Source organism: Canis aureus, chromosome 1 (genome assembly GCF_053574225.1).
Source record: "Canis aureus isolate CA01 chromosome 1, VMU_Caureus_v.1.0, whole genome shotgun sequence".
In the NCBI taxonomy this organism is placed as follows: Eukaryota; Metazoa; Chordata; class Mammalia; order Carnivora; family Canidae; genus Canis; species Canis aureus.
Genome location: NC_135611.1, coordinates 28,260,602 through 28,282,298, shown reverse-complemented (window position 1 = coordinate 28,282,298; position 21,697 = coordinate 28,260,602). Strand labels below are relative to the sequence as shown.

The following is a 21,697-nucleotide window of genomic DNA, read 5'->3' as shown; positions in this document are numbered from 1 at the left end:
AATGTAAACATTAAGAAAAATAATTGGTCTGCAAATCTGGTAAAGGAATTGTATGTAATTTAAATTTAACATTTTTTATAGTTCCTAAGATGAATATTTCCATTGCCTTGCAAATAAAGTAGTCAATAATTATGCAAATTAATTAGATCATGAAAAGAATTGATTGTTTAAAAAGTGTTGGAGGCTTTGGAGAAATCTATTTCAATAGTGTACTTTACAGTTGAGCTACTGTTTTTGATAAGGTTGGTCTTAAGTAATATTGGCTTGTCCATACTGTTTAGAATATTCGTTTTTCTTTCCCTTTGAACTTCATCTTGTTTTCCCTTCATTTGGAAAATAAACCCTAGTTTTACATAGTGAGGTTGTATTATCTAGCTTCGCTTTGCTTTGCTAGTTTTGCAGTGTTAATACTCTATTAAAACAGTCTTTATAGAGTGTAGCTGTATTCTGTTGTTTGAATGCCTGTAAAATATTATTTATACCCAATGATTTTCATATTCTTGAGTGTTAATGGTAGGTTTTTCACTAGAGAGTGTGCAAGGAATTAAAAGATAAAATTAGGGTTGTAAATGTGCTTGCCACAGGATCATTTTTTTCTACTTCTTTATTGTGCTGTATTTGTCTCTTCAATATGACCTGACTAAATGGAAGAGAAAGTGACATTAGATTTTTAGGAGATGTAGTTTCCTCTTTCTTCTCAGGTAGAGTATATTGTGAGATTTTTATCCTCATCCTGAAAACAGATCCCAGTTTTAATTTGAAAAATCTGTATTACAAAGAAAACTTATTAATGTGAGATGTTATGAACACTTTTATATGAACTTTTAGTAATGTGCTTAAAATGCATTTTTCATTTTACTTTTTTGTAAGGAGTTTAAAATTGGCATATTTAATTTACAGTATTTCTGATGCTGCCTTTAAAATATCTTTTTCTTGAAAGATTGTTTTCATTAGTTTATCACTAAGTAATTTTATTTAAGCATGTACAGAAGAATTTTATACTTGTACAGAAAACTTCAGAATTAATTGACTTTCTGCTTTAAAAGTATGTGGGCTTTTGAAAGGAAGTGGTTTATTTCACTGAAGAAACTCATCTGGTTCAGAATGTTTTCAGATAGGTCTTAAGATTCTCTTTGAAAAAAAAATTCTCTTTGTATGTACACCTACACTGGAAAAACTTAAACACTAATTGCTTAATTTAAAAATAATTTGCTTTAGACTCTCAAAACAGCTTATCTTCTTGATAGAGCCAGTACCATGTAAGAATTGCATGGATGCTAAATACAGAGTTTTCTCTTAGGCCTAATTACCTTTTTTTTTTTTTTTTTAAACCATAGAAATCATAATCCAATTCCAGGTATATATTTTCATTTTTCATTCCTAAGCAATTATAATTTTTTTAGTATATTTTTGAGTGCTTAATGTAGCTATATACTAAACATTGCCAAGTACTTCAGCAAGGAGTACTTCCTGTTCAGAAGCAAATGACAAAATTCTTTTTAGCTAGTATTTAATTTTCATGTCACTTTTTTTTTTTTCATGTCACTTTTTATCAGAAAAGCATGTTATAGCCACTGAAGACAAATCTAGGTCACAGATTCTCCCATGGAGCTTTATAGTAGCGTGGGTATTCTGCTCATCAGGAGAATCTGTGAGTTAGGTAGAAAAAAACTGAGGCTCAAATAAAATAAATAATTTGACATAATTTCACATGGATATTGAGAGGCAAATTTTAACTCTGAGTTCTTTTGAACTCCAGTCCCTTTTTCATGGTTACATGGTACTTGCAATAAACTTTTATATTGTAATAATTTAACCTTGTTTGGTGTTTGTTGATAATTATCTTAAGGATATAATTAAATCTCTTGTTAGGGAAACGAATTTTACCATTAGTGAGATATTCCAAAATTACTTTTAAGAATTATTTTCTGCTAGTATGACTTAACTAAGACTTAACTAAGAGACGTGGCATTCATGTATAGAGAATTGGTATCAATTTCTAAATCCTTGCAAATGAGCAGTCCTAAGAAGTGAAGCCCTTTTCTCATGTATTTAATTTTAAATCACTTTGTGGTCTTCCATTTTTTGAGCAATGATTCTGTTTGATTTAAAATCTTGAAAAAAAATTTTACAGTTGCTAGCTTGGTGCCATTTTAAGGTAAAAGCTTAAATAAATAATAGTGTTTATTGAGTAAAACTAAAACATTCAATGACCCAATGAAAGAAAAAACATGTCCTTAATTCCATTTTCTAGAATTTAGAGTTATTAGCATTTAAAAAAATTATTTATTTATTCATGAGAGCCAGAGAGAGACTGGCAAAGACATGGGCAGAGGAGAAGCAGGCCCCCTGTGGGGAGCCCAATACGAGATTCAATCCCAGGACCCTGGGATTGGGACTTGAGCCAAAGGCAGGTGCTCAACTGCTGAGCTACCCAGGTGTCCCTAGAGTTATTAGCATTTTTATGCATGTAAGTGATAACAGTAGGCAATATTAATGAACACTTACAGGCAAATATTGTACTAAACTTTTTATCTCTTTTAATATTCACAATAATTATATAGAGCAGGGATTATTTTTATCCTAGTTTTATAGCTGAAGGTTCTAAAGCTAAAAAATGACTAAACATCTTGCCCTAGGCCACAAAACTAGTAGTACATGATGAAACCAACACTCAGAGTAAGATGCTTCTGATACAGATGTCCTGTTTTAATATATTGGTTACCTCTTTCTAGATATAAAGAATATTAGTTTATTTTTAAATGGGATCAGACATCACTTTTTAAATACATTTTAACTTAATCATGCACTATATACTTAAGTTTTAAAAAATCTGTTCAATTTTGTTTTGGTGGTAAAATATATATAACATTAACTTTTTTATATGCAATTCCATATTTATTGCAGCATTATCCACAATAGCCAAGATGTGGAGGCAACTAAGTTAACCTTTTTTTTTTTTTTAAGATTTTATTTATTTATTCCTGACAGACAGAGAGAGAGGGAGGCAGAGACACAGGCAGAGGGAGAGGGAGAGAAGCAGGCTCCATGCAGGGAGCCCGACGCAAGACTCGATCCCGGGTCTCCAGGATCACACCCAGGCCAAAGGCGGCGCCAAACCGCTGGGCCACCGGGGCTACCTAAGTTAACCATTTTCAAGTGTACAGTTCAGTAGTGCTAAGTATATTCACAGTGTTTTACAACCAATCTCCAGAACTTTTTCATTAGCTCTTCATTTTCCCCTCTGCCTGCCTCTAGCAACATAGACTTACTTGTATGCCAGCAGATTTAGGTTTTCATAGTATTCCGTTACTTAATTACTTGCTCTAGAAACTTCAATTTTTCTATTTATTATTACAAAAACTTCAGAGATATTTTGGACATTTGTTTTTTGATAATGTTGTAAAAGATATTTGTAGAGTAGCATTGGATAGAATAGCTGGTTAAAAAGATACGGGCATTTTTAATGCTTTTGCTATATATTGTGAAGTTTACCTTTCATAATGATTGTACTGATTTACTACTTGTATTTAGTTTTTAATCATAATAGCATAATGTTATTTTATAAAGGATAATTATTTTTCACTGATGGATTATATATTTGCATCAAAGTTTTCTTTCATTAATAGAGTGGATAAAAGTCAAAGGTGGTGACTTTTTAATGCCATTTCTAGGAGGCTTGCTCTGATGATGGCCACCTGTGTGTGTGTTCCTGAAAATTTTGTCTGTGCTGCATTATGCATGCCGTTACATAGGTTGGCATTGTATAAAATACCACTTATTCTTGAGAAACAGTACCTAACTTAGAAGTTTCTTTTTTTTTTAATATTTTTTAAATTTTTATTTATTTATGATAGTTACAGAGAGAGAGAGAGGCAGAGACACAGGCAGAGGGAGAAGCAAGCAGGCTCCATGCACCGGGAGCCCGATGTGGGATTTGATCCCGGGTCTCCGGGATCGCGCCCTGGGCCAAAGGCAGGCGCCAAACCGCTGCGCCACCCAGGGATCCCTAACTTAGAAGTTTCTATGAGGAGTAAAGTAACCCATGTGGTGCTGTTGGCACAGTGTGTGGCACATGGGAAATGCTCAGGAAGTGATAATTGACAATTCAAAGAAATAAAGTGCTCTTTTACTACCAACTAAGGAACAAGTGCAGTTAAAAGGTGATTATATTCAAGTCTAATGCATTGGGGTGCTTAAATGACTTTTGCTGACATTTTTGGAAAAATCAGTTAATTAATGTATAGCATATTAGTTTCAGAAATAGAGTTTAGGTAGGGATTCATCAGTTGCATGTAATACCCAGTGTTCATTACATCAAGTGCCCTCCAGCCACTGACTTTTTTTAGGCAGGAATTTTTCATTAATGTTTTATTAAAATACTATAATTTCATTTTCCTTGTAATACATTGTCAATTAGAGTATTTCCAACTCTTTTTTGGTGATTTTATAATATTCCATGATGTGTCTGTACTACAATTTATTAAAGATTTACCATATAAAAGGACATTCATTTTATTTCTACTATTTGTTTCTATGATCGACGCTGTTTGTAGAACATCTGCGAACTTATCTTTACAAAACAAGGCTTTTGATTTTATGAGATCTCCTGTTAGTGGGATTGCTGTTTTGAAAGGTATAGTGTTTGCATTAAATAGGTATGGCCATTGCTTTACGAAAGTTATTATGGTTCATGCCTTTTCCAGCAATAGGTATTAGTTCTTTTCTTGATTTTTAGACAGCCTGACAAGTGAGAAGTTAATGTATCACTGCTACTTTAGTTTGCATTTCTGTGATCATTAATGAAGTCAAGTATGTTCATATATTCATTTGCCATGTGAACTTGTTCTGTGGATTACCAATTGTATCTTTTGCCCATTTTTAATTAGGTTGTCCTTTCCTTATTTGAAGTCTTTATGTTATGGATACTAATTTTTAAAAAAATTATTATTGAAGAATAGTTGACATACAATGTTGTAGTAGTTTCAAGTGTATAACATAATGATTCAACTATACATTACTTCGGGCTCGCCACAGTAAGTGTAATCAACTTCTGTCACCATGTGACATTATTACTGACTTTATTCCCTGTGCTGTAATTTTCACCTCCATGGCTACTATGTATTTTATAACTGGAAGTTTGTATCTCTTAATCTCCTTCTCCTATCTTCCCCACCCACCTCCCCTCTGGCAGTCTGTATTTAAGAGGTTTTTTTGTTCATTTCTTTTTTAGAGGTTTTTTGTTCATTTGTTTTTTAGATTCTACATATAAGTGAAATCATGTGGTATTTGTCTTTTCTCTTAGTTCACTTAGTATAACATTCTCTAGGTCTATCCATGTTGTTGCAGATAGCAAGATTTCATTTATTATGGTTAATATTCCATTGTGTGTGTGTATGTGGTGGGTGTGTTTCACATCTTTAGCCATTCATCTATTGATGGATACTTGGGTTGTTTCCTTGTCTTGGCTATCGTAAATAATGCTGCAATAAACATTGTGGTGCACAAATCTTTTCAAATTAATGTATTTATTTCCTTTAAGGAAATACCCAGTAGTAGAATTGCTGTATCATATGGTATTTCTACTTTTAACTTTTTGAGGAGCCTCCGTACTGTTTTCTGCAGTGATTGTACCAGTTTTTACATTCCCAACTGTGCACAAGGGTTCCCTTTTCTTCACATCCTTGCCAGCGGTTGTTACGTCTTGTCTTTTGAATACTAGCCATTCTGACAGGTGTGAGGTGATGCCTCATTGTGTTTTTGATTTGCATTTCCCTGATCATGAGTGACATTGAGCATCTTTTCATGTGTCTGTTGGCTTTTTGTATGTCTTCTTTGGAAAAATGTCTATACATATCTTCTGCCTTTTTTAAAATCAGATTTTTTTGGTGCTATGTGAGTTCTTTTTATATTTTAGATAGTAACTCCTTATGGGTTATCATCATTTGTAAATACCTTCTCCCATTCAGTAAGTTGCGTTTTCATTTTGTTAATGGTTTCCTTCACTGTTACTTTGGTGTAGTCCCCACTGTTTTTGTTTCCCTTGCCTAAGTAGCCATTTCCAGAAATATGTGGCTAAGGCCAGTGTCGGAGAGAATTTTTTTTTTAGTCCTATGCATTGTAAGTAATTTTCCCAGTCTTTATTTTTATTTGTGATCTCTTTTTCTATAAAAAAATTTTTTTTAAATGTAAAAACTTTATGTCACTGTATCTGTCTTTTTAACTTACTGGGTTCTAGTCTTGGATTTAAAAAAAAAACCTCCAAAAACCTCAATCTGTAGGTTATATTCTAAATTTTCTTTTGAGAGAATTATGTGAATGTTTTTGACTTTTTTTTATGTCTGACTTCTGATTCTTCTGAAGTTTATTTTTGTGCGTATGTAAAGAAGGGTAAACTTTATTTTCTTCTAGATTTCCAATACATCAGCTAAGACTTTCTTTAAAATGGCAATAATAATGTTATCTACTTCAAATGTAGTTTGATTTATTTAACCTAGCTTCTACCATATAATCTCTTTAAAGCAGTACTGGTTTCCCTTATCTTCTTCCCTTTATTAATTGCTTTAAAATTTATTACATTTGTTATCAGGGAGTTATTTTTGTATATGAGTAATGTATGTTCCATTTGAATCACTTATTAGCTGTGTGCCTTTAGCAAATTACTTAATGTTGTGTGTCACAAGTTCCTCATTTGTAAAAGTAGGATAATAGTTCTTATTTTTTAGGATAGTTACAATGTTAAATGAAGTCCTGTATTAAACCATTATAGCATTTCTTGGCACATATTAGGAAACTCATTAAATTTAATTATTCTACATTGTTGAAGAGGTGTTTCTCAAATATACATTCATGCCTAAATTTAAGACATGATGTATTAACAAGATTTGTTAGGGAGGGTCTTAAGGGTAGATAATCCCAGGAATAGGAATATAGATGAGATTTATCAGGGAGAGTTTAGAATAAATGAAACAGAAGGTCTAGGAAAGAAGGGTAAGAGACACTGATATATATGTTTTTTGAAATATATAATTTCATTTTATAAAAGAAAGAGGCTTTGTTCCTAAGTCTGGTCTAACAATTTTTTTTTATCACAACAATATTAACAAAATGTAAATGGCTTTTTTAAAAGGAAAATTATTAGTAATGTAGTATTGTCTTTATTCCTTATCTCTTAAAGTAGCAAGAATTTTTGTTGCTGTGGAATGGTTAACGTACTATAATTTAAATTTGCTACATATATTAGATTTTAAATTTTGTGGATACTGCTTGAAGGTATATAATTTAATGTAATATACAGGTTGAAACCTGTCCATCAAAGATTTTAATTTTTAAAGATTGCTGGCTCAGCAATATTTATATTAAAATCTGATCCCAGTGAATATTTTGGGGTAAAATGCTTTCTTCTGTGTGATAGCAGGTAATGGTGCATGGTGGATTTGATGAGGCAAATTTTGCTATATGAAGGATGTTTTAAAGTGAAAAAATAATTCATACTGAATAAATCACAGTTAGTGCAGCTAAAATATTGAAGGAAGTGGTTTATTCTCTGTAACCTAGCTGGTGTACTTTTTGAATGTACATCTAGTAACTAGAATTTAAATATGTAGTCAGATTCACTGAAATGAAATCATTTATATTTGAAGTAGTTGTTTTTCACTGAAAGTTTAACAATGGTTTCTTTGAAATCTTGAAAATCTTATTTTTGTGTGTGAGTACCTATATGTACTCTGGTGTATTTGAAACATTTTTAGGGACAATAATGATTGATGGCAAAAAGTATACTTACCTGGAACTCCCCCCTCCTTTTCTTTCTAAGCAATCTTAAATGCTTTTTAAACTCAAGATGTTTTAATCCAAATGACTTTAAATTGTAAATTTATCTTACCTTAGGAGTCTGTTATAAATTTATTTTTAATTTTCTATCTTAACCTTATAAATACAAAGAATTATTTTCTCCTTTTGAAGTCTTTCAAATCACCTATTCATCTCCTATTTTCCTCAGTATCAAAATAATATATCCTTAATTTAGAAAAAGGAAAGAAGTCACTTATGATTTTCTTACCCAAAGACAATAGTTGTATATTTGGCCACATTTAAAAAAATTTTTTCCTGTGCATATTTATTTACCTTTTATTTTATTAAAGTTTTTAACACAATTATTATACATACAATTTTGTATCCTCTATGTTCTTTCTTTACATTTTATGTCTGTGCACACACATTTTAAAATGTAGAATCAATTTTTTTACATCCCAGTTTGGTTCAGAGAATACTTGAAAAACATTGATTAAAAAATTAGAAAAAAAAATTAGGAAAGCATTTTTAATTTAAAACAAAAACTATGTTCTATGTTAGTATTTTTACATCTTTTAGGTAATATTCAAATTTGAAATTACTTAATACCACCAGGCAAACAAGCCTATGCTTTTAACATGTCCCTTGTAATATTTCTCATGTTTAGTTATGGATTTTACATGGAAAAAATCAAACATCTTGCATGTTTTTATTGGATTTAAGAATATTATTTCCTAGATAGCAGTTTTCATTAACTAGTACCCTATTTCATGTGCCTGATAGTATTAAAATGTTAAAAACTTTCACAGTTGGGGTTATTTAAAGATTAATGATACATATTTGGGGGAGAGAGTCTCACTGAATAGGCTAACTAGTTATTTTTAAAAATAGGATTATGAGGTCAGGAACCTTAAAAGGTCATCTGAACTAATTTCCTGACTTGAGGCAGATCTTCAAACATCTTTTTAGTTATGAACCTGAAACTAGTCAACAAGAGGTAGGTGGTTATAATTTGCAAAGAATGCCGATCTGGATTGGTCAAATTGTATAACTTACATAAACTTCACTTCTTCATCTCTAAAATTATTTTTATATCAGTTAAGTTATTCTGAGTTATTTTTCTATCTCAGGGCATCTGAGAGAAACAACACTTTGTCAGCATCAGTATCTTCCAGTGACAAGGATTTTCCATGGAAGAGGGGCAAGGATGGCCTTGTTCTTTCCATCCACCTTCTCTTCCCAGGCTGAGAATCACTGGCTTAGAGAATATATTAGTTTTTTCCATATGCAAAATTATATCATCTTAAGTATTTAAGTGCCTAGTATGTATGTACCAGACATTGGACTGGATGTTGTGGAAAACATCAAAAAGTACCCTTCTGGAGCTCATAGGTTAGTTGGAGAGGTAAGACACATACTTTATATTGATATTTTACAGTATAATCGGAAAATAATATATTCTATATGAGAATATTCAATAAGGATTTTTTTTAAAGATTTTATTTATTTATTCATGGGAGATACAGAGAGAAAGAGAGGCAGAGACACAGGCAGAGGGAGAAGCAGGCTCCATGCAGGGAACCCGATGTGGGACTTGATCCCAGGTCTCCAGGGTCGCGTCTCGGGCCGAAGGCAGCACTAAACCGTTGAACCACCCGGGCTGTCCTACAATAAGGATTTTTGACTTCAAGTCATATCATTTTGGTCTGGAGTTATCATTGGTAAGAATTTGGGAATATCATGTGTGACCTAAAATTGATAGCCTTTAGCTTGGATATATGCTTTAGAGGCTAAATGTCACTTTCCCCTCCTAAAATCAGCATCAGCAAGAGGTTAAGGGGTTAGTATGTGTGTATTTGTTATTAGGGGGAAGATTAGCCTATCCTTCCAGTTTCCCATTGAAAATTAAAATTATGTCAAACAGAAACTTCTTTGGTAAGCAGAGAATGATTTGGCTACTAAGATTAACCAAACAGATTCTTGGGAGATTTTGAAACGCAAACATTAAAGGAAATCAGAATTACTGATTTTAACAACTGACCAGAAGCATCTGAGTAGATACTAATGATTAGCCTCACTAGAATCACAAAATCATCTTGACAAAGCATTAACAGTTCAGATAGACAGTTGACTAAATAGTTTTTGTATACATTTAACTTCAAAATAAACCTAGTTCAATAACCTTGGGAGAATCACATGAAGTCTGGAGGAGGTGTAACCACAACCAGAGGGGAAAAGAGAACCTGCCTTGGAAGCAGCCTGGAGAAAAGAAGCACAATTTCCACTAATTAGGCATGTGATCTTTAGAATAATCTACTTAAATTTTCATGTGTAAAAAAGAGGGACTGGACCACATGACTTCTAAGAATATAGCCCACAAAATTGCATGACTCCATGAATCTAAAATTCCATGTAGGGATTCTACAAGGAATACAAATACTTTCTGCCTGCCCCTTTATTAGTCTGAGTTCCTCTATTGCCTGCCTTCTCAACCTTCCCTTTCTTTTCCCAGGTCATAAGTTGCTTCATGTGTTGTAATGGGGCTCTCCTTTCTTCTGCTCTGCAAACATGATTATCCAGGTTTCTATCCAATTTCTCTATGCCTTAAAAGAATCTCAGGCCTAGTGTGTTCTGTATTCATAACTAATTTAGAGTCCTAGGGATTAAGACCTCAATTTTTTGTCTCCCTAACAATTCATCATCACAATGTACGAATGTATTTTCCTCTCCTGCCTGTTTACTCTCACTTGTTCTGTATGCTATGGTACGTGCTCAGCTGTAATCATAGCATTTGTCTCCTGCAAAATTCTCATCATTTCCTTGTCTGTATTTCAGTCCTGTCTGTCTGCATGTCCATCACATTTAGCATGAAAGCTAGTTGAAAACAGAGACTATTACTCATCTTTGTGTCCTCAGTGCCAAGAACATGTTACAATTTAACTTGCAAAACTCTAAAGACCTGAGATAGTATCTAAGCAGTGTTTAAAAAAAAAAATAACTTGGTGGCAATCCCCATCTATTTAGGAGGAAAAGCAGTCTCTGTGTGGACTGCTGTAATTTTGCACTTGATGAAAGAACCAATCAAGAGAAGCAAAACCCTGACTAGCAGATTTCTCCTAGTTCTCAAGAATGTGTTTTCTATTTGGTAATGACATAACCATCTGCTTTTTCTTCTTTGCTGGAAAATTTGGAAACTGTTATTTCTCTCACCTGCCTACATACGTACAGGCATCAACTAGTCCTAATTTTACCCTAGAACAGCTTGGATATCCCTTTCTTTGTCTCCATCCTCATCTTACTCAGTGCATAGAATTTCTTACAACAGTTTTCTAACTGTTCTCCCTCCAGTCTTGTCTTAATACATTTTCTGTGCTGTGGTGAGAGTAAGTTTTAAAAGCTCTGATATTTTACTTCAGTGCTTTAATTCTGTGTGGATCTTATATTTCAAAAATTATGGCCTATATGTTATACATGGCCATAAGTGTGTTACCTCTTTTTCTGTTCTTATGTCTTACCCACTTAACCTCTTACCCTATGTTCCAGCCATGCTGATCTCTGATCTACAGGCAGTCATATTGTTTCAGGCATTGTGTCTTGTGTCCCAGTCCTTTTTTCTTTATTTTGTCCTCCAAGATTCATTAGCAATATTTTAAAGGAAACCTCGCCTAATTCTTTTAGTGTGTGTGGGTTGGTACCTTTCCTATACACTCACTGTGCCTGCATTATCACAGTTCACGTGGCAATATGTGTGTTATCTCAAGTAGACTTCTGTTTCTTGAGGATAGGAATCATGTATTATTTCATCTGTTTATCCTAGTATCTAGCACAGTGTTACACTGTTGGCATTTTTCTCCTCCTCATCATGAATTAATATGTGATTGCCAGAGAGTAATTTGTGTCTGGATTCCGTGGTGTCAAATGAGGAAAAGGAAGTTGGTATTTTGGTGATAGCAGAGACTCACAGACTGCTGCTTTCTGACATTACTCTGAAGTACTGAGTACTTAATATATGTCAGGCATTGTTCTAAGCCCTGTAAAGGGCTGTGTTGATGTGTTTAAATCTTATAACATCCCTATCAGGTAGATCCTCTTACTGTTATTTTATAGATGAGGAACCTAGGCACAGAAAGAAGTTAAATAACTATAACTCACCTGAAGTCACATAGTAGCAGAGCCTGGATTCCACCTGGGTTATCTTGCAGCAGAGTCCCATGTCTTACCTACTTTACCAAACTCTGAGTAGTAAACTGGAGGATTTTGACATGGAGTGGTTATGGGAGTTCTCCTGTGGGAACATGAGAGTGCACATGTATCTCTAGGTACTTTATTCTGTTGCCAGTTACACAGTGGAGAAGTGTTTTTACTTCATAGGCTCTCAATAAATCTTTGTAGTAAGAATCTAAGAGTCTTTGATCATACAGTGCTAAAGTTGGCCTCTGTGATTCATGCATTATCAAGAAGCCTTGGCTTCCTTGTATTAATAGTTTTCATGAAATTAATGGCATTTGTATGAACATGAAAATAGCATGGGCTTTGGCCATGGATGTGAGAAAACGAGTTGTGTATGCCCAGAAAATTCCAGTTTGCTTATGGGAGTAGTAGGGAAGACATTAGTCTTATACAGTAAATCAGCCATGAGATCCCAAGGGCCTGATCTAAGCTAGGGAAGGAAAGAAAAGGACAAATTTGAGAATTAAAAAAATTTTTTTTTAAAGATTTTATTTATTTATTCATGAGAGACATGCAGAGGGAGAAGCAGGCTCCTCATGGAGAGCCAATGGTGGGACTCCATCCTGGGACTCCAGGATCACGCCCTGAGCTGAAAGCAGACTTGACCACTGAGCCACCCAGGCGTCCTGAGAAATGTTTATGAGGAAAAAGTAAATAGAATTAGTATTAATTGGATATAGAGGTTTTGAGAAAAGAGGGAATCAGAAGTCAACAGCTATAGGGTTTCAAGCTTGACTTGACAAGAAAAGGCAAGATCATTTTATGGGCAAGAGGATGAGTTAGGAGATGATCTATACATTTGAGGTGGTGATTATAGGGTGTAGAATATGTATTTAGTGCTTTATCTAATACTATAGAGCAGTGCTTAACTGGAAGTGATTTGAGGCCACAAGGGGACACTTGTCTGTATCTATAGACACTTTGGGGATGCTGCTAAACATCCTGTGATAGGGAGGCCAGCTCCTGAAACAGAGAAAATCCTGTCCAAAATACTAGTAGTACCAAGGCTGAGAAATCCTGCTCTAGAGAATGTGAGGCCTGCAGGATAGATTTTACCGTGACACTGTTCAAAGAAATCACATTGATAATTCCCTTTTAGTTTTCACCCTTACTCCTTTAGAAATATGTCAGAGCATTGAAAGAGCTACCAGGAAATGATTTCTTTTGTTCAATTCAGCAATCAGCAAACATGTATAAATGATGTACAAAATATACATTGCAGAAAATAGAGAAATAACAAAATTTTCAGCCATCGCTGTCAAGGAGCTTCAGAATCTAAACAAGGGGATTGCTTAACACAAAAGACAAACTGTGTAGAGTGTTACTTTCAGCTCTTTAGAGCATTCTGAAATATAATTGTCATTGAATGATTGGGTAAATTTTTATTTCCAAATAGAACTTTTCAGTGATATATGATATTCAGGATCATTGATGGATTTTGGGATGTGATATGCTGATTCTAAGTGTTACTGTCAAGTAGGATTTTACTTTATTAACTTCTAAGAAAAATCAAGAGCATCTCTGAAGAATAGTACAGAAAGAAGTTTTTTAGTGTTTTGAAGTGTTTGTTTTAATTTGAACACATTTCACTTAAACATTTTTTTTAACTATTTATTTGAGAGAGAGAGAGCATAAGCTAGGAGTGGGGCAGAGAGAGATGGTGAAACAGACTCTGCACAGAGCATGGAGCCCAAAGCAGACTGGATCCTAGGACTCTGAGATCATGACTTGAGCCTAAGTCAAATGCTTAACCCACTGAGCCACTCAGGCGCCCCTTCACTTAAACATTTTTAATTATAAAAATAATACAGTTGTATCACAGAAGTATATAAATTTTGAAATGAAAGTTACTTCCTTTTAAATATCACTCTTTAGATGTAATTACTTTTAAAAGTTCACTTCCATTCTTGTGGACGTTTTAATGTCATGAGTATAGTGATATAGCGTCTTTGCTATATAATATTGCATTTGCTTTTTCCACTTAATGTGCATGGTTTCCTTTCCGTGCATATAGGTTTAGTATGTTTATATCTGAAGCCAACTATTTCCATTGTTTGGGTGCATCATAATTTGTTTGACCATCATCTTACTGATGTACACCCACCATTTTTTTGCCATTATAGACAGCACCACAGTAAACAGTCTTGTTCATACAGTGTTGTACAGGAATGTTAATATTTTTGCAGAACACATTACCAAAAGTATAATGTACTTAGTAGACTTCTTTATTCTAACACATTTTTCCCTGCCACAAGTACACCAGGCTGTGCTCTTGTCAGCAGTGTCTGTTAGCACTCTTTTCCCTTGGCAACTCTAGATGCTAATAAAAAAGCAGAAAAAAAAAAAAAAAAAAAAGCAGAAATATTTCTACGTATTCCTCACCCTCTGTTCTCCCTCTTCCAACACTTCCCTTTTTTAGTCCTCTATCCTAAGTCCCTCTCCCATTCCTGTCTCCTCTTTCCTTTGCCACACCTTTCTTTGACTTACATATATTGACCTGGTTGGTTTTTTTATTGTTTACTTTTTTATTTCTGAGTTGTTTTCTCTTGTTGGTTTGTATGAGCTCCTTTATTATATATATTAACCTTGTGTATATTTCCTTATATACTTTATGTTCTCTTGTGGTATCTTTAGTCAGAGAGAAATTTTAAAATTTTTATATAAAACTTCTCAGTCTTGAAGATTATAAATAGATTTTTATGCATTTTTTATTCATATCTTTGATCAACAAGGAATTTACATATGATACATAGACATATGATAGAACCTTTCTTTCAAACGAATGGCTAATATTCCTAATACAACATTGAATGACCCATCCTTTTCCCATTGATTTGAAATATCACTTTGCATATAGTGAATTTCTGTTTGTAACTATATGTGTATGTGTGTATACACATACATATATATATATATACACTTACATATTTTTCTGTATATCAAATGTTATTCTTATGTATAATAAATATAAGCATATTCCTATTAATTGGTTCATTTGCAGATGCTGTATTCTAATTCATCAAGCTATTCCCCATTTTAATTTACTCAAGCTTTATAAGAGGTCTTGATATCTAGTAGTTCAAGTCCCCTATTATTATTCTTAATTTAAAAATTTTATTGGTCATTCTCTCACATTTACTCTTCCAGATGAACTTCAGCAGCACTTGGCTTGTTTGTCCCCAAAATAGTCCCTTTGGATTTTGTACTACTGGATCATTCTTTTTGTTGTTGTTATGTACTCTTGAAACTTACTTGCATGACACTTAAGCAAATTAAAAAAAAAACAAAAACTGGGCTCAATCTAAAGGTAAGGTATACTTTTGTGTAACTGTCTGTTTATAACTAGGCCCAGTCTTTTTTCAGAATTTTTGCCTGGTTGACCCTTAAGTATGCTTTTTTTCCTCAAGTTGTTTTTGCCTCCCCTTTCTTTACCAGGGTCATGTCAAATCTTATTTGTTAAGACTTTTCTAATTAGGCACATACTTTGAATTCTCTTTCTTAATGTTTCTACAACTCATCTCTACCACTTTTATAATTATCTCAGGGTAGTGTATAAGCCCATTGAGAATAGCCACCATGTGATTCATATTTTTTTAAACCCAGTAATATCACAGGCCAAGGTTGTATAGCCTTTCTCAAATCAACCTATTTGGCCCTCCATTCTCCTAAAGTAGATATAATTATACCTACTCTGCAAGGTTGTTATGAAGGCAAAAAAGCACGTAAGCACTTAACAGGAGAGCATATGAGAGTGCCCATAGTAGGACCAGATGGGCTTCTAGAATTAAGGTCTCTAATGATGGCTCATATTAAGTGCAAGTAAAGGTAGAGAGTAAATTGAGGTTATTGTCCAAAGAGATCAAAGATAACTTGGAAAAGCAATACAGATCATTTCATGTTTTGAAAATGTAAAACTCTTAGGGATTAATCATTAAACTCTATTTACTGTTTGTTGTGGGCAGAGCACTGTGTCATGTGCTGTGGACTATGAATATATATATGTATAAGACCATTTCTATCCTCCCAAGAGCTGGTAATCTAATATTGAGTGTGCTTTAAAGACCAAAGAAATAAATCAGAGGCAGGTAAATCATGTGGATATGCCAAGTGTATGTTTTCAGTAAATTCAGCAAGAGTATGGTAGTTGTGTAGTGCTGGAGAAATTGAGCTTTGTATCCTTTAAAAAGGCATTCACATTAAAAAAGATCTTCAGGACAAGAGACCTAGATAATTTTTTTTTAAAAGATTTTATTTATTTATTCATGAGAGACACAGAGAGAGAGGCAGGCTCCATGCAGGGAGCCCGACTTGGGACTCCATCCAGGTCCTCAGGATCACGCCCTATGCTGCGCTAAACCACTGAGCCACCCAGGCTGCCCAAGACCTAGATCATTTTGTATTTAAGAGAAAACTTAGACACTGCTATTTAGATCTTAGTTGAGAAAAAAAACAGTGGAGCCCTGGAGGAGAGCAGCCCATTAAGGAATAACTGCAGGGACAAAAGATGACTGGAGTAGGAGAAAGGTGAATTGGATAGGTAGGTGAGATGATTAAGTGTGGGTCCTGCCGTTTACTGTGAAGTCACTTAATTTCCTTATGTCTTTTTGTTGTCTATAAAACAAGCAGGTTAGGCTTGACCAACTGGGTAAGCTGTTCTTTCCATCCGATTGAAAAATCAAAATGATTGATTCTCCTCAATCCTCCTAATGGAGAGGATGAACACTAGTCACTAATATGTGATTCTTCAGAATGCATATCTTTTTGGTGACAGGGTTTTTACATGACTTGAGGGAGGACATTGATTATTTTCCCTTCAAATAGCACATTTACTTTTACCTCCTAATGAGCTATTTGATTTAAAATCATTTTAGTGGTTTGGGAGTCATAGACATCTACTAAACTAGAAATCATTTGTTTCATTGTAACAGACAGCCCCCCTCTTATGATTCTACTTAGATTTTTTTGACTTTGCAATAGTGCTGGAGTGATAATGCATTCAGCAGAAACCATACCTTGAATTTTGATCTTTACCTGGGTGATAATGTACAATTCTCCCTCATGATGCTGGGCAGTGTGACAGGGAGTTGCAACTTCCAATCAGTCATCTGATCATGGGGTGTCAACAGCCAATATGCTTACAGCTATTCTGTACCCATACAACCATTCTGTTTTTCATTTTCAGTACAGTATTCAATAAATTATATGAGATGCTCAAAACTTTATTAAAAAATAGGCTTTGTCTTAGATGCATTTTCCCAACTGTAGGCTAATGTAAGTGTTCTGAGCATATTTAAAGTAGGCTGGGCTAAGCTGTGAGGTCCTATAGGTTAGGTGTATTAAATTCATTTTCGGCTTACGATATTTTCAGCTTATGATGGGTTTGTTGGGATGTAACCTGTTGTAAATTGAGGAAGATCTGTAGATGAGAAAACTGAAGCTAGTGAAATTAAGGGAACTGCTTTAAGCTATAAGGTAGGTAGTACATAGTGGCAGAGCAGGAACCAGAATCCACACTTCTTTTTTCTGTGAAAATACCCCTTCTGTGCTGACATTTCTTGTTTCGACTTTCTGAAAATTCAGTGCTCACTTTTTCAGGTGGTTATGTAGTGAATGAATTTCTAGTTGGTTGGGGAAGATGGGAGAAAACAGTAAACATTTTATACTTTTATGTGATGAATTCAAACACTCATATGTATCTCTTAGTGATTCATGACTGGTTATTTTAGTTATTAGTTTATTTCTAACCTATCACATTTTTGCCTGCCATCAGGGTGATGGTAATTATGAGAGGAACTTCATAATGTGGTTGGATAAGTGGAAGTGTATCACATTGCTATTGACAATAGCTCAGTGGAAAGTTTACTGAATGTATCTTTTTTCTTTGACTTTGGATAACATCAGATTGAAATGAGCATATTTCCAAAATAGCCCAAGTCAAGCTTAACTCTCAAGGGGAGAATTATTGAACCCTTTGAAATAGTATGCAAAATTTTGTGTGTATGGTGGGTGCATTTTTCTGGCAAGCGTGCCCCATTGTTTTCGTGAGCTTTTCTAAAGGAATGTGTGACCCAAATAAAAAGATTTGAGAACTATTGCTTTAAGAGGCTATATTCAGATCTATAATACTAGACTTATTTTACTATGAAAAAAAAAGGACTTTCACTTAACTGAATTTTTGAAATACTACATCTTGTATTTGATGTCTTCTAGATAAGAATCACTAGAAATGAAAGTAATATATATTTATTGCATCTGCTAGAAATACTGTAGAATCATTTTGTGATTTTTTTTTAAAAGATTTTATTTAGAGACACAGAGATAGAGGCAGAGACATAGGCAGAGGGAGGTGGCTTGATCCCAAGACCCTGGGATCATGCCCTGAGCCGAAGGCAGATGCTCAACCATTGAGCCATGCAGGCATCCCTCATATTGTGATTTTTGTGCTTTAGACCTTCTGTGTCATTTTATGACCGACCTACTTTAAAAAAAAAAAAATCAAAATTACAGTTTTTCAATGTACTAAATGTAGGAAGTGGGAATTAGTCTTGGATAGCCCAGATTGAGACATTTCTGTGCTTTATGGGTCTTCTCTCCACAGATGTCCAAATCCACCATGCCTCTTTTCCTTGTCTTAGGATGTCCTCCCCACTTACATACACTGCCACCACCACCACCACCACCACCACCACCATCATCTTCATCAGTGCTGTGTGTTCTCCTTTTTTATCCCTTTCTCATCCCTCTCTCATCTCTACTTTTGCCATAACTCTGGAACTGCTTTTTTCATAAAAATTAAACCCCTCTGTAATTCTTAATCTGTTTTCTTAGTGGTTTTTCCAATCCTTGCCTTACTTCACTTATACTCCCTCCAGTCTTGGGATCTGAAAAGTCAGCTTTGTTCTTTTTTGCTGCCTTTTCCAACATCATTATTCATCCATCTTTTTTTTTTCCTCTGAAATCTCTGCTCCTTTGAAATTCCTGTCTTTTGCCTTAAACCACCTGTTTGTTGGTCCTCACTGCTATTATTTACTGAACAACCTCAAGTCCACTCTTCCTTGTTCATTGAATACTGGCAGTTGGCTTACAGTGTTCTTCTTCATCCTCAGCTCTTGATGCATCAATGTGGAAAAACACCAACAAATGCTGCACCTGGACTTGAATTCCTTGACAACTTGATTTCCAGTGACCTTCACCTTCTCAGCAATTCACTATAATCTTCCCTCCTCCGGAATTATGAATTCACAGTCCTGTTCTGACCACCACCACCTAGTTGTGCTTCTCATAGCATGACCTTTCCTTGACCTATGGACCTCTCTTCCTTATTCCATTGCATCAGTGCTTTTCCTTTGTCATTTTATTTGTTTAATCCCACTTAGCATTCATGATTTATAATTTGAGTAACTTTTCCTCCCATTTTGCCAGTACCTTTAACTGCCTTATTTCTCTGCTTTCTCCTTGCACCGGTTGGGTAGAAACATAATCCTGAATGAAGCAGTTAATGTCTTCCGTGTGCCTGTTCCTAAATGGGTGAATGTTGCTAGAAAAAGTCACAAAAAAGGCAGATTGATTCCCTAATAAAGGTATTACCACAGATCTTTTCAAAAAGGTGTTTGAGTATAGTTGACCCACGATGTTATATTAGTTTCAAATGTTATTATCGCTAATTTTAGGTGGGCCTTCAATACTGTCTGACAGTTCTCCTTTGTGCAACAATTATTGAAAACTATTTGTTTCACCAGCCTTTTTTTACTTTCCTTGTTTACCCTCAGTCTCACCAGGCTCCTCATTATGGAGAAAATAGAAGCTAACCATTAGAAATTTTCATCATCTAGCTCTTCATACAAACCTTCCGCCTATTACAGCAAAAAGAGCATTTTGCCTGCTTTAGTTTAGATCAGCCTGACCTTCATATCTCAGCCCTTTCTGCCTTCTCAGGAATTCTAAAATATCTAATGTGACCTTTTCTCTTCCTAATATTCTTAACCAGTCCCTCTCAATTCTGTCTTTTCTATCAGCGACCCTTTTGCTACCATTCTACCATAGCCCTCCTCCCTTTCCAGCCAAACTTCTTAAGTTTTCAAGTTAAGATATGTGCAAATGACATATCTATAATCACTCATCTAAAGCCCTTGGGACCAGATTTGACTCAGAAATCAGAAGTTTTGGGATTTAGAAAAACATTAACCATGTATGTCCTACTTGTCTATGGTGTGATAACCTCATTGGGATGGGGGAAAGCACCCTATAAACATCACATTGTGATTTCCGAGCTTGAAATGGATGGCTTGTCACTTTACGTGGGATAAATAAGGGATATAAATAGCCTTCATGTCAGTCCAGGTCAGGTTTTGCTTCCAAATTGAAATAAAACAAAGACCTTAATTTTCCAGAGCTTTCAGGTGTTAGAATTATGGATTAGAGATTATGGCCGGGTACTGCCTCTGTTTCACTTTTTTTTTTTTTTTTTTTAACCCATTCTGGCTTCTTGTTTCACTTCCCCAGACTGGTGATGCCAGCTCCATCAAATACTCTAACCTTGGCTTCTTGGCACCCCATCCCCCCACCCCCCTTCCTTGGACCTCCTCAGGCTCAGCATCCTCCATCTTATGATTTAAGGCTGGATTTGTTTCAAGGCCCTGTCCTAGGTCCACTTCTGTTCTTAATTTATATTCACTTGCTTTGTGATCTCACTTATGTCTGTGCCTTCAACTACTAATTATGTGCTGATGAATCACAAATAAAACACTCCAGCCCTCACTTCTCCTTGAGCTTGACTCTGTCCTCTCCTCTCTCTCTTTTTTCCTCCTATCACTTGCCACCATTTTGGTGGCTTCCAATTTTGTCAGAACAAATGTTAGATCTTTGACATGGCCTAAAGGGCCATGCGCGGCCTGGCCACTGCCCCCACTTCAGCTACATTAAGTTAGCTCTGATCCCTTTCCCTTCCACTTTTACTTCCTCTGAGGTCCCACACCGCCTCCCACTACACACTTCTCTCTGTTCACAGTGCTCTTCCTTTCTGTGGAGGTCATTCCTACTCATTTTTGCATCATTGCTTAACTCTTAACTTTCTGTGGAAGCTCTAAATTGTATGCCCTGTCACCAAATCTTATGACACTATGTACATATTCTAACACTAATAAGAATTTTATTTATTTTTTAAAGATTTTATTTATTTATACATGAGAGACACAGAGGAAGAGAGAGAGGCAGAGACAGGCAGAGGGAGAAGCAGGCTCCATGCAGGGAGCCTGATGTGGGACTCAATCCCGGGACTCCAGCATCATGCCCTCGGCTGAAGGCAGACACTTAACTGCTGAGCCACCCAGGTGTCCCAAGAATTTTATTTTTGATTAGTTAGTGCACTTCCTCCATGAGATGTAAGCTCCTCAGCACAAGGATTATGTTTGGTTTTGTTTACTGTTAGATCTCCAGCATAGTGCTTGGCATATAATAGGCAAATAGTAAATGTTTTGTATGCATTATATACATTAATTTTTTTTTCTAATTTAAAAAGTAACATATATATATATATATATATATATGTTAACCAGTGTAGCATGTGCAGTTTCCATTTCTAAGTGGACCCAATCCTGATGGTAATATTACTGAAAATTATAAAGATACTCTCTAAAGAATTCCATGAATTACAGGTATATTTTTTAAAGGATCA

General features: G+C 34.9%; 1 protein-coding gene across 4 annotated transcripts in view; it reads left to right on the top strand.

The window, feature by feature from the left end:
- HBS1L (HBS1 like translational GTPase) overlaps positions 1-21,697 on the top strand; it is an 86,830-nt gene that overhangs the window by 26,123 nt on the left and 39,010 nt on the right. Inside the window, exon 1 of one of the 4 annotated variants that reach the window (XM_077893960.1) lies at positions 15,310-15,331. The exons of the other annotated variants lie outside the window; for them this stretch is intronic. The gene's annotated coding sequence lies outside the window, so the exon portion shown is untranslated. Of the gene's footprint in view, positions 1-15,309; positions 15,332-21,697 lie in introns of those variants that run through there. 4 annotated transcript variants of the gene reach the window in all.